The sequence below is a fragment of the Camelus bactrianus genome, chromosome 13 (genome assembly GCF_048773025.1).
Source record: "Camelus bactrianus isolate YW-2024 breed Bactrian camel chromosome 13, ASM4877302v1, whole genome shotgun sequence".
NCBI classification, from domain to species: Eukaryota; Metazoa; Chordata; class Mammalia; order Artiodactyla; family Camelidae; genus Camelus; species Camelus bactrianus.
This window is the reverse complement of record NC_133551.1, coordinates 40,173,545-40,187,450: the sequence shown is the minus strand read 5'-3', so window position 1 is coordinate 40,187,450 and position 13,906 is coordinate 40,173,545.

Genomic DNA, 13,906 nt, shown 5'->3' with positions numbered 1-13,906 from the left:
AGCAAAATGGGTTTTAGGCAATTCCTTGAATGAGTTTAGTTTTATCTAGAAAGTACCTACTGTGTGCTCAGCCCTGAGCCAGGGACACTGGTAAGCACAAGAAAATACAAGGCAAGGTTTTGCCAGGGGTGGCTGTGGTCCTTCCCAGGTTCCTGCTGCATTTCCCCAACCCCTTCCCCAGAGTGCCTGGCCTTGAGTTCATTCCGATAAACGCAAGGAGAAGATGCCAGGAAGCCTTCTGCTATGTCCAGTTCTGGGGTGCAGTTCCCTCTTCTACCCTGCCTGGGCCCAGCATGCCTCTGTTTTCACTCACCTGCCACACCTTTGCCCATGCTGTTCCCTTTGCCTGGAACCCTCTCTCCCAGATCAAGGCTCTCCTCATTCCCTCACTCCCTCTAGGTCCCTGATCAAACATCCCTCCCTAATCTGTGGAATGGCACCTGCCCCCACCCTCCACCCTTATCCTGTTCTATTTTTCTCCATAGCAACCATTACCACCTGACATATGTTTGTTTATTTTTTCTTACCTATTTCCCTCATTAGAATTTAAGCACTGTGGGAGTTTTATCTCCACTTTTGGAACAGGTGCTCAATAAAAATGTGTTAAACATTGAATAAAATAATTCACTTAATAGGCTTCCTGAACATCCCGCATAGGCTGGGCATGGTGGTAGACGCTAAGGATACAATGGTGAACAAGATGGTCACTGTCTCCTTCCATGGGAAGCTTACAGCCCAGAGGGAAAGACAAGGGTTAATTCCACGGGCATACAGATAAACAGGTTCTGACAAACTGTGCCAGGTAGAGGATGATCCCATGGAGAAGGGGGTGGTGGTCAGGGAGGGCTTCTCTGTGGAGGTGACGTTTGAGTTCTAAAGGATGTGTGAGAGTTAACCACGCAAAGGGAGAACCTTCCAGGCTGGGAAGGGAAGTCTGCAGCAGGGAGGAGCCTGCCAGGTGGAGTTATTGATAGCTAGTCCCTGTGGCAAGAACAGAATACTCAGTGATTCTGCAGGTGTCCCTTACCATGGTATCAGAGAAACCCTGGAGCAGAAAACAAGAGCTCCTTCCCACAGGTGAGGGGAGGTGCTGCTGAGTAACACTTCAGGAAGCGGGTTACTGTAGCAATGACTGGAGTCAAAATGGGCTTGCCACTTTCACACCTCTTATGATGGCTATTATAAAGAGAAAGAAAGAGAGAGGGAGAGAGAGAGAGGAAGGAAGAAGGAAAAGAAAAAGAAAAAAAGAAAGGAAGGAAAGAAGAAAGAAAGAAGGAAAGAAAATATCATGTTAGCACCCATGCACTGTTGATGGGAATGTAAAATTGTGCAGCCACTATGGAAGATGGTACAGTGATTCCTCAAAAAAATTGAGCATAGAATTACTATAAGACCCACTCCTTCCACCTCTAAGTATATACCCAAAAGAACTGAAAGCAGGACTCAAACAGGTATTTGTATGCTAATGATCATAGCAGCATTATTTACAATAGCTAAAAGAAACAACCCAAATGCCCATCAACAGATGACTGGAAAAACAAAATGTGGTATATCCAATCAATGGAATATTATTCAGCCTTGAAAAGGGAACGCAATTCTGCCACATGCTACAACATGAATGAACCCGGAAGACATTATGCTATGTGAAATAAGCAGACATAAAAGGGCAAATATTGTATGAGTCCACTCATATGAGATACCTAGAGTAGTCAGATTTCATAGAGTTGGAAACTAGAACAGTGGTTGCCAAGGGCTGGGGGGAGGTGCAAGGGGGAGTTATTCCCTAATGGGTACAGAGTTTTGTTTGGGGAGGATGCAAAAGTTCTGGAGAAGAATGGTAATGATGGTTACACAACAGTGTGAATATACTTAATGCCACTGAACCATACACTTAAAAATGGTTAAAATTGATAAATAGTGTGTATATTTTACCAGAATTTACAAAAAGAAAGAAAAAAACTGGGCTGAGAGCTATGATGCACAGCCCAAGAGGGGTCCAACACAGGATATCATGGGGCTTCGAAAGGGGCATCTAGAAGGGATGGGGAGCATTTAAACTAGCCCAGTGGGGTGGGGTGGGATGGCATAGGAGGTGGTCAGGGAAAGCTGTCTAGAGGTCTGGAGGAGGCTAAGTCTAAACTGAAGTTCAAGCAGGAGTTGGGCGGTTGGGGACAGGTGTGGGATATGTTTCAGACAGCAGGGATGGTGTTAATTACTCAACTAAGGCTGGACCATTCAGGGTGTCATGCTGAGAGGTTTGGTCTTTGTCCTGCCAGAAGGGGCTTTAACTAAGAGGTGACTTCTCTTTATGCTTCAGAAAGAGCCTTCAGGGGGTCACTGTGGAAGAGGCAAGTGTGGATCACAGTGAGGGGGCCCAGCAGCAGGTGTGGTGAGAGGTTTTAGGGCTGGTGAGGTGGAGACAAGCTGGTGGATGAGAATCTCCTGGGCTTAGTAGCCGACAGGAGGTGAGGGTGTCGAAGGTGATGCCCAGGCTTCTGGCATGGGCCATGGGGCTGCCAGTCAGCCCAGGACGGGAAGCAGGTCTGTGGGTGGGGCATATGAAGAGTTCAGTCTTGGACGTGTTGAGTTTGAAAAGCCCATTGGATGGCCAGATAGAGACATCCAGGAGACAGGTAGATAGTGGGTCTGAAGCCCCAGAGGTAGCGCTGCCCTGAAGATGCAGTCTGGTGGCTACAACATCTAAAATGTAGATTCAAGCCCAGAATGGTAGCTAAAGTGACCCAGCACAACCTGTGAGGAAGACGACACGAAGGTGTGGTGCAAACAGTGTGGACCTCGGAGCGTCAGCTGTCCCAATACTCCTGAAACCACTCCTCCCACAGTTTCAGGCCCACAGCTCTCTCCTGGTTTCTATCCTTCCCCGCTGACTGTTCTTCCTGTTACCCTTTGAAGGAGTCTTTTTTTCTCCAGTCTCCTCTTGAAATTTTATTAGTCAAGCTACTGCTGATACAATGTTACGTAACAAACAGCCCCCATATCTCAGTGGCTTGTAATCAAAGCCATTATTTCTCACTCACAGATTTGCAGTCAACTAGACAGCTCTGCTTCAGGATGCAGCTCTAGTCTGCTCCATGGGTCTCCCACACCAGAGGCCAGGCTGAGGGACAGAGGCTGCCTGGCATGTTTTTTCAGAGTAGGTGACAAGAGACCAGCAGCCCAGCCAACCCAGGCAGGCATCACATCTGTTCCCAAGTCATACGGCCAACCCCAGCCTTAGTGGGGCAGGGAAGAGTATGCCTCCCACAGAAGGAGGGGGGGGTGGATATTTGCTGAAGAGTAACACAATATACCACACATGAGCATCTCTCCAGCTCTGTCCTTGACTTTCTCTTTCTCTTTGGGCAAGTTCAGCCATCCTCATTGCATTGACCACACCGGACCTCCATGATGACTCCGGACTCTGTCCCACTGGCCCAGATCTTTTTCTCAGCACTAGCCCCAGATCTGTTTAGGTACAAGGCATTACCACCTGGTTGTCCCTTGGGTGCCTCAAGTCCAAGTGCCCAGAACTGCACTCATTCTTTCTTCCTATCTGATTCCTATTCAGTCCCTATTTCTGTACACTATTCCAGTACCTAACCAGTTACCTGGGCCAGAAACCTAAGAGTCAATCTCTGCTCCTTTTCTTCCTCACCCCCAGCCAGCACCAGGTTGGTCAGCTGGATCTGGTAATCACCCCCATGTCCTGTCTATTCCCGTCAACAATCTCCCCTGCACTGTTGTCACTGGAGTCTAGCCCTGGATTACAGCCCCCAGTGGATCTCCCTGCCTTCAGACACTCCCCCAAGCACCTGCTCTCTCCTTGCCAGCCCAAGGGATATGTTAAAGGCACAGATGTGACCATGGCATGCTCCTGTTTCAGTGGTTAAAATCCTTCATCTCACGCAGGATGAAGTTCAAGGTCCTCAGCAAAAATGTTCAATGTCCTTTGATCTGACTCCGGTCTCCCTCTGCAGCTCATTGCTCACCAGTGTCTTGGGCACCAGGGATGGATGTGATCCTCTGGAGTTTGCAGCCTATGGGAGAAGCAGACAATGTCATTGGTACTTATGATACAACATGATGAGTGTCACGATGGAGGATACAGGCAACTTATATATTGCAATGGTGCTAAGCTGGTGGTCCAGGGGGTCAGGGAATGTGGCCTGGAGGAGGTGGCCTTCCATGGACCATAATGGTAGTAGACAGGCGCTCTCAGGGAGAAGCTGGAGACAGAGCTCTAAGGAGCACCAGCAGGTCTGACAGAGGAGGAGCCGGTGAAGGAGAACTAGGAGGCCTGTCCAGAGGGGCCAATGGGGAAGAAGTCTGGGCAGGAGTTAGCTGGGGAAGACAGTGCTTCAGGGAGGATACTGACTGCCTGACAGGGGTTGAGCACCAAGCACATGAACATGGCTTTCAGACAGAGCTCTGGGGAGGGCATGTTGGCTGGTGAGAGCAGTTTTACGGGAGCAATGGGGGCAGAAGCCAGATTGTGGCAGTGGACACCAGGGAAGGAAGACAACTAGAGACAGCCAGTAGAGATTACTCTTTCAGGAAGTTGGCTGTGAAGGGGTGAGAGACAGACCAGTGCCCCAGGGGTATGGAGCTCTGCTGTATTTTGGTTGAAGACAGGGGAAACCAGACCTTTGTAAATGCTGTTTGGAAGGGACAGAGTAGAAGGGGAGAGGCCAAAGGTACTGAGTGGAGGTCCCGGATGACATTAGAGCAAAGCCCCTTAGAAGATGGGAAGGCAGCAGAGTCAACAGGGATGGGAACCCTCTCTGGGAACAAGATGAGGAGACCTGACCTGGGTGCTCACCGTCTAGGGGAGGGGGCTTTGCAGAGGAGGTAAGCTCAGAGGTGGGGCTCTGAAGGTTGAGCAGGAGTTTGCTAGGCAGTCCAGCAGTGATAAAGGGACCCCAGGCAAGGGAGCAGCATGACGCCCGGAATGACCGATGTGTTAGAGCTCTGCGTTTGGTTGAGGGGTGGTGCGGTGTAAAGCGGTGGCACCCGGGGCTTTCGCACCTTCCTTGTTGACTTTGTGAGCACCTGGGAACTCAGGGCCGAGCGCCCGTGGCTCCTGAGGGAAGGGAAGGACTGTCCTGTTCATCTCTGTGCCGCCCAGGACCTGGCTTACATGTGCATTGAGTGATCGAAGGATCTGTGCTCTGACAGAATACATCTACCCTAAAAATGAGCGCTATGCAGACTGCAGGCTTTCCCCATCTGAGGGGAAAGTCATTCACTGTGCTGGGCCAGAGACCCAGTGAGCATCCACTCAGTGTCAGCTATGTCCCTGGGAGCCCCATGGTCAAAATCTTCATTCTAGCCACCCTTCCTGTGGGGTCAGCCCGTGGGGGACTAAGGACTCCAGAGATCATGATGAAGGCGGGTGCGGTGGCAGCCCTCTCCCCCAGCTATCTGGGGCACCCAGAGCAAAGCTCGCCGGCTCATTCTCTGATTCTGAGCTCCGTTTCCACGGAAACAGACATCAGCAACCGTCAAAGTCCCGGCTTTCAAACACAGGTCTCTTCCAAAACTTACTCTCACGTGATTTGTAGCCTCCACGATTGTAGCAATTTTAGCCACCCACCCTCCACCGTGCTGTGAGGAGGAGAGCAGGGCATTGCAGGCAGAGCCAGGCAAGAACACAGGGCCCTGGTTCCCAGGTCAGTGCTCTGTTCTTTGTCCAGTGCTGCCCCCAACCCGGGAAGCCCAGCAGCCATCCTGTCCCATTATCCTGGGCCTCAGTTCACCCATCCATCCATATAATGAGGAGATAGGATCTGAAGTCCACACATGCTTGTTAGGCATCTCTGGATCAGACTGGGAGCTTGACCCTAATGCAGCCCTGGTCTCCGAGGCCGATGTCGATAAAACCAAGATCTGGTTCCTAGTCACTGAGGGCTGGAAGCCAGCCCCCCCGCCCCCCCACCCAGCACACTGGGAGGGGGAGGGGGGGGCAGAGCAGTCTCAAAGGAGAAAGGCTTCTGGAGGATGTCCACCGGCTCTGCCTCCCTCCACCCCTAGAATGCTGTCCGCACACCCGCACCCCCAGACTCCACCTTCACGTTGCTCTGCTGTCTCTGTCTTGTGGTTCGCTGTTCTCTCTGTCTCTGCATCCCTGTCCGTCTTGGCCTCTTCTGTCTCTGGGTCTCTCCATACATTTCCCTCCCAGTCTCTTTCTGTGGGCTTCTCTGGGTTTTTACCTGTCTCTCTGGGTTTCTCTGCTCTCCCACTACAGAGACCCATGAGAACAGGGATTTTTCTGTTTTGTCTGTTGTTGCATCCACAATGCCTAAGACAGCACCCAGCACATCGTAGGTGCTCAGCAAACATTTGTCAAGTGAATTATCTTATTATACGTCTCCTCTCTACCTCTCCCTCTCCCTTGCTGCATATCTTTGCTTCCTCTCTCTGTCCTCCCTTGGCCTCATCTGCTGTTGTGTTGCTTCTGACTTCTGCTTCTCTCCCTCTTTTTCTCTGTAGCTATCTCTTTTGCTTGATCTCTCTCATTCTCTGTCTCCCTCTCTCACTGTTCTGCCTCTCAGTTGCTTCCAGATACACACACACACAAAACCATCTGTGGCATTCTTTCCTGTAAATGTTTCCTAGGTTGACGTGGGTTTAGGAAATCTAACTTTAAGCCTTCAGCTTCAACCCTCAGTCAGCCGCCTACACACATTCCCCGCCTCCCCCAATAACCATTAGAAGCAGGACCCAGGCACTGGGGCAGCTCACAGCAAAACTGGGAAGTCAGTGATTTGTTTCTAATTTCTACAGCTGGCTCCAAGTCACTGTTTTCCTCTGCCCAGTGCCCCTCCTGAACAGCAAGACCCTCAGGGCCAAAAGACTGCCCCTCCCAGTAATCTACAGTAGAAAATGTTCTGAGGCAGCCACTCACCGCCCTGCATGACCCTAGTCACCAACAGCCATCTTCAGAGGCCTGTCCCCCTTCTTGGGAGCCTGGGGGAAGATGAATATTTTGCCCCAGGGAGAGGAGTTTTAGGCCCTCTAAAGCATGAGGGGGCAGTGTGTAGTAGGTTCAAAGAGGTTGTATACCCTGAGATAACCAACTCTGTAGACAGTCCCTAATCAAGAGAGTGAGATGTGGTGGTGGAACATGGTATGGAGTCCAACAGCAGACCTGCTTCAACCTCAGCCCTACCCCTTTATTCTCTGTGTGGCCTCGGGCAAGTTACTTGACCTCTCTGAGTCTCTGTTTCCTCATTTGGAGAATTGAGGTCAGGATACCATCCTTTTGGAGTAAGACTTAGAATAAGGTATATAAAGGACTTCACATATGATCATGCTCAGTGAATATCATTTCCACTTCTCTCCCAGGACAAAGAATGTGCCCCGAAAAAATAGAGTAAGGATGTAATAAATCTGTGTACTGTGCCAGGCCCTGGGCTGGGACTGTCTTGTGTGGTAGTTAAGAGCCCTAACTTTGGGGTCTACGTGTGAGGCCTGGTTCTGCCCCTGACAGCTGTGTCACTGACCTTCTGTAAAGCCTGGGTTTCCTCTTCTGTAGAATAGAGGTCATCACACTAACTCTTAAGGTTTGTTGGAGGATTCAATGAGATAATAGCTATAAAGTGCTTGGCCAAGTATCTGGCCTGGTGTGTGATCAGGAAATAGTAGATGGTACTAGTTTTCCAAATGTTAGCTCACTGACTGTCACAACAGTTCTAAAAAGGAGGTGTTATTTCACCCATTTTCCAGGGGAGGAAGCTGGGCTTGGAGCAGAGGGGTGGTTGACCACGTTACCCAGCTAGCAGGAAGTAGGGGGCAGATTGGAAATGGACATCCTGACTCCAGCCCTTTTCTTGGCATCGTCACTGTCTTAACCTCTCTCCCTTCCAGAGCTTCCCAATACCCAGAAGCTGGGCCCTAGCCCATGAGTCTTCCCTGAACAAGTTCATGAGCACACTCTCACTAACTAATGATGTGATTGCAAGGGGAAGCAAGTTGTGGGAGCAAGACCCCTGCTCTGGGAGGCTAAATACCCAGGCTCACCCAGACGCTTCAAGCTCTTGAACTTGACGTAGAATCACAAATGATGGGAGAGGGGTGTGAGGAGAGCCAGGAGCCATGAAGAACAGTGAAGTCCTTTAGCAAAAGGGTGTCTGCTGATGTGGGTTCCAGGGAAGTGTTATTCATAAGTGTGGTTCATCTTATATACTGACATGGGAACAAGAATAGTAGGTGTGACACCCCACTGGCACTTCGAGGCCGCATATGGAGGGAGGGAGAGAAGGATGCGTTTGCTTACAAGAATTATTCTGGAGACAGTGAAGGGATCTCAAGGCAGAAAACAAGGCCAGGCACACCTGGAGCCTCCTGAGTCCCCCAAATGCCTTGAGGTTGGGTTCAGACCCGATGGGTAGCCTGGATAGGAGAACTCAGCTCAGTCACAACATGTGGGCCACATATGCCCTATTCTGTCCCCTACATAGCACAATTCCAATAGCAGGATGGGACTGCTAACTAGCCATCTGGGAGTGAGTGGAGGGGTCCTTTTGGAAAGAGGGTGGGAATGGAGATTACCAGCAGTGTCTTTGGCTGATGGAAGTGCCTGATAACACTAATCCCCCCATTTTTTAATTTTTTCAACTTGTCAGAGCTGTGAGTCACCCTCTAAGTAAAGGGATTCCCACGCTTAGGTGCTGGCTGGCTGGCAGATGCCAAAACAAGTCAAAGACCCAGTAGCGTACTGCTTGGCTAGGTTTGAGCAAGGTGCCGGGGTGGTATTATAGATGAGGCACTGTCACTTCTTGGAAAATGAATCATCTTCAGAGCAGCAAGTTTCTCTACAAGGTATTTATTTATCCTCTGCCACTTTGCAAACATGATTCCAGTTCAAAACACTTGCAACAAAGGGATTGTGTTAGAGGTTAATTAAAGAGAAAAAAAGAAAGCAGGACAGAGGGGGAAAAAAAAGAGAATGAAAATGAACATTGCATCTGCTGGAATAGAGCCCCAGGTGAAGCTGTCAGCTCCTCACTGGCCAAGGAGAAAAGGGAAGCATGATCACTATGGAGCTCTTGACATAAGGGGATCAAAATGACATTTGTTAAGTATAATCTGGGATTTTTAACATACATGATCTCATTTCCTTCCCGATACCCATGCCAAGAAGCCATTGTTATTCCCATTTTCTAGGAAGGAAAGTGAACCTGAGATGTTGCAGTGAATATTGTGATGGTGCTTCACTAAGATGCTCTCTCCAGGACGAATGCACTGATCCCTCAGCTTCTGGGAATTTTGGCCACTGAGAGCATGAAACAGCATTCCTCCCTGAAAATTGCCTTTGGCTGCAAGGAACTACTTCACCCCAAGTGACACCTCCTCCTTCAAGTAGAGCTTCCTAGTCCTGTTCTGAGGGTCTGTAGGTCCCAAGGGGGTAATGTTTCCATCAGGGGACACAGTAAGAGTTCCAATGAACTTAAAATTATGACTGCTGCCCAGTTTTGAACTCCTTGAGCCAAGAGACTATCAGAAAGGAGAGGGATCCCCATCCTGGCAGAGGTGATTGACCTTGCTCATCAGAAGTTATGTCTGTGTGTCTAAACAGTAGGAGCAGAGGAGAATCTGTGTCATGCTCAGGTGACCCACTGCGTGCAGCATGCCTGGCTTTCATGGTACACAGACAAGTCAAGCAGAGTGTGGGAGCCCCGGGTTCAGACCCTTCATAGCTGACCACCAGGTCTCCTGGTCTCCACCAGGAAAGCTGCCAAGACCAGAAGAGATGTCAGCAGAAAGCGAGGGGGATCTACGTCGTGCAGTAGAGCAGTGGTCACCAGTATCAGTGATAGTCTTGAGGTCAACTTCCACAGCTAAGGCAGTAGTTCACCCTGCTAAGCCTTTTCTTTTAAGTTTCCCAGGAAACAAACCCACCCAGAATCCTGGAGAAGTGATTCCCAAATGGGTCAAGCTTCACAGATGCAAATGGATCAGGACAGTGCTAGGGGTCCTCTGGTCCTCCATCCAGATCTCCTCTTCAAGGCTGACCCACTCATCCTAACCTGCATGCAGTGTGCTGCAAGGGTCCTCACCCAACGTTCTGTCCCAGTTAGGGGTGACTAATGTGGAACTGCAGTGCCTGGCTACCTTGCTTCAGTTAGGGCCATCACAGCTTCAGGGCTCTCCCTAGGATCAACTGAGGTCTCGATTACAACCACAATGCAGGTCAGCCTCTGCCTCTGGCCAGTCATGCCTTCCCACCTTCCTTACAGGCACATCTTCCAAGAACACCTCCTTATAAACTTGGGCCACAACTCTCAAAGTTGAGGTTGGTCTTCAGGGAAACCAATCAAAAGCAGACATGTAGGTAAACTTGCTCAAGGCAACAGCCCAGATATACACCTGTCCTACCATGTCATGGAGGGACTTTCTCAAAAAAAGCAAGTGTTCTTCCATCAAATTATAGTTTAATTAAGTATTTAATAGAGAATCAAAGGTGTATACTCTTTGTAAGAGGAATGCTCACTTTTCTAAGAACTATGGTTGCATAAACAATGACCCCAGACTTAATGGTGTTAATAACAACTGTTTTATCACACTCAGGGACTCTGTGGACCTTGGACAGGGCACAGTAAGGATGGCCATTCTCTACTCCATGGTGTCTGGGGATTCAGCTATCAAGCTCCAACAGCTGGAACTGGAATCTCCCAGAGGCGTCTTCTCTCACACATCTGGTGCCTGGGCTGAGAGGACTCAAAAGTTGGGTTCGGCTAGGATTGTTGTGGCCTCTCCGTGTGACTTGGGCATAACACCACATGTTGCCCGGGTTTCAGAAGGGAGAGTGCTGAGAGGGGGCATTCCAGAAATCCAAGATGGAAGCTGCATGAATCTTTATGACCTGGCGTCAGAAGTCACGTGTTGTCACTTTTGCTGTACTCTAGTGATCAAACTGCACAAATTCTCCTAGATTTCAGAGGAGGGAGTGTAGACCACAAACCTTGATGGGAGGAGTAGCAAAGAATTGGCAATCATTTGTTTTTTTAAACCACACACCACTTACAGGGATTTATCATAGGGAACTAATACAAGTGTCAAGGAGCTATGCAGAAGGACGCTTACCACAACATTGTTTCTAACGCAGAAAAACGGGAAACAATCTAAATGACCAAACACCCAAATGGGTTGGATAAATAATTTGTGGTACAATGTGTCGATACCCTGAAATACTGTGCAGCTATTTTAAAAGATGATATAATATGATGGAAATATTTTTATAATATATTGTTAAGTGGAAAAAGTTGGTTGTAGATAGAATATATAATAAGATACATTTTGACTTAAAGAATAGAGTTTTTAACAACGAAGTCCTACTGTATAGCACAGGGAACTATATTCAATACCTTGTAGTAACCTATAATGGAAAAGAATCTTAAAAAGAATATATATATATATATGAATCACTTTGCTGTATACCAGAAACTAACACAACATTGTAAATCAAGTATACTTCAATTTAAAAAATAGAGAGTTTTGAAATTATAGAAATATTCAGCAATCTAACTGAGTTTTTCCTGTGCCAGCCCTGAGCCAGGCACTGAGGGATACAGAGTAAATAAGAACGAGCTCCTTGCTGTGAAAGCGCTTACGGTCCAAGGACAAGGGTGGTGGTAGTGGTGACAGACAGATGCATAAAAGGAGGGATGTTTTTCTTTGGTGACTTTCCAGAGGAGATAACACTTGAGTTGAGTTTTGAAATAAATTGGCCAAATTAGGAGGGGAGGTGTTGTAGTCATGGAGCTTGACACCCGCCCACCCCCCACATGCCTTCCACCAATCATAATCCCATTTCTGTTGCTGGTGGTTGGCTCAGGCATTGGCATGTGTTTAGTCCTGGTCAATGTGAGGTGAGGGGAAGCCTGCTAGAGGGCTTCTGAGAAGAGAGTCCAAATCTCTAATAAAGAGACCCTGGGCATGGTCTCCTTTTCCTCCTGTGGATGCTGTCAAGTCTAGGAGTGAAGTTTGAATCTACTGCCATCTTCTTCCAACCTGGAATGGATTCTATTTTAGAATGAATCTGATCCCAAGAGGGGCAGAGAAAAGAGATGGAAAAAGCTGGCTCCTCCCCACTTTTGAGCTGCTAATTGCATAGTGCCTGGGACCCATCTTTCCTCTATACCAAGTGAGAGAAGGCATTTCCTGATTGCTTAAGCCATTTTGAGTCAAGGTGTTCTGTTACTTGCAGCTGGAAGGATGCTAATTATTGCAGAAGAACATTCTAGGCACCAGGACTAGATGAGAGAGACTGGCCTGCAGTTCAGTGTGGCTGCAGGGGAAGCTGTATGGGAAGGAAGAATGCCAAGGGCTGTCAATGGAGGGGCCAGTAGGGCCAGGTCATGACAAGATTATGTCACCAAAGTTTCCATGACTTCATCCTGAGGGCAGTGGGGAGCCAGACAAGAGTTTTAAGTGATAAAGTGATGTGTTCAAATCCGTATTGTAGGAAAATCACTCTGGTAGTGAAGAACAGTTTGCAGGAGAGAGAGACAGAGAGACAGAGATAGATAGACAGACAGACAGATAAGACAAGGAGATCAGTGGGAAGACAGATGCCTGTGGGAGGAGATGATTGGGCGGTGGCCATGAGATGGAGGAGAAAGTCAAGACATCTGAAGGAGGTGGAGTTGTCAGGCTGGGTGAGCAACTGGCTGTGTGGAGAAGAGATGGGAGAAGGCTCCCTCCCAGGGCTCTGGCTTGGGCATCTGGGAGGATGGTGGTACCACATACTGAGAAGGCAATGCCAGAATCTTTGTGTAGGAAGCAAAGAGCTCAGTTTAGATGAGGTACTTGGTGCCTCAAGATACTAGTAGCATATGGAAGCTTACTGAAAGGCATCTCTTACCTTTCTTCTGATGACCATCTTCATTGACTTTGGGGAAACATCCCTCCACCCATGGATAGAGTCTTGGGGAGCTTGCCATCATTCTGGCTAAAGGGTGGACCATGATCTAAGCCTGAACAATTAAATGTATTCTTTGGAATCTGAACTTTGACCTGTCTCAAAGAAAGTAATCAATCATCCCCCAAGATGAGATTTTGTCCTAGTCTGGGCCCCCTTGAACTTGAAGCCTAAGCAAGGGCTTTTATGCAGGAAGTGTATTTGGGAAGTGATTCCAGGGAGCAGGAGAGAGGAAATGGGAAGAGAAATCTAACCCAACGGTTATCACGTTGGGTGTTCCAGCCCCCTGGAACCTTCTGGGGAGTACACTGTGAGTCCCAGAACAATCTGCAAGAGGGGTGAAGGGAGAGGCCTGTGTTCATTGGCCTCTGACCCCACGGGGTAAGGATATTCACTCCTGCATTGCTGGGTAGCCCCCAAATATGTGCCCAGCAAGCTCGCACGGGCACCTCAGGTGGTAGCCTGAGAACAGCTTGGGGCAGGAAGTGAGAGGCTGCGGCACATCTCATTTTGAGATGAAGCACTATAAGTGCAAACTGGGTCAAAACCTGTGCAGAAGAGACCATGCTGGCAGTAGGAGGGAGCCCGAGAGGATGTGAGGCAAGGCACGAGATGTCGGATGCAGGTCTCAGAAGGCTGCCTGCTGGCTCCTGCTGCTGGGATCTCCAGAACTCTATCCGCGGTGTCCTCTCCAAGCCCTGATGGCCCTTCTGCAAGCCACATCATAGCCTCCCAGTGGATTCCTTTGGGGCTCACACTAGTCTGTTTCTACAGCTTAAGATAAAAAAAAATGCTGATGGTTGTGGCACATGACATCTTAGGGAGCAAACTCAACACAGCTGTAGAGCAGATAACAAAACATTTTCCTCTGGTGTTTTTTGCACGATGCTTTGGAAAAGTTGGAGGGCTGAGGCATATCTTCCAGGGGTGTAGCGCCCCGACTCATTGTCTTTCCTGAATCCAAGAGATTCAGGGACTCCTAAG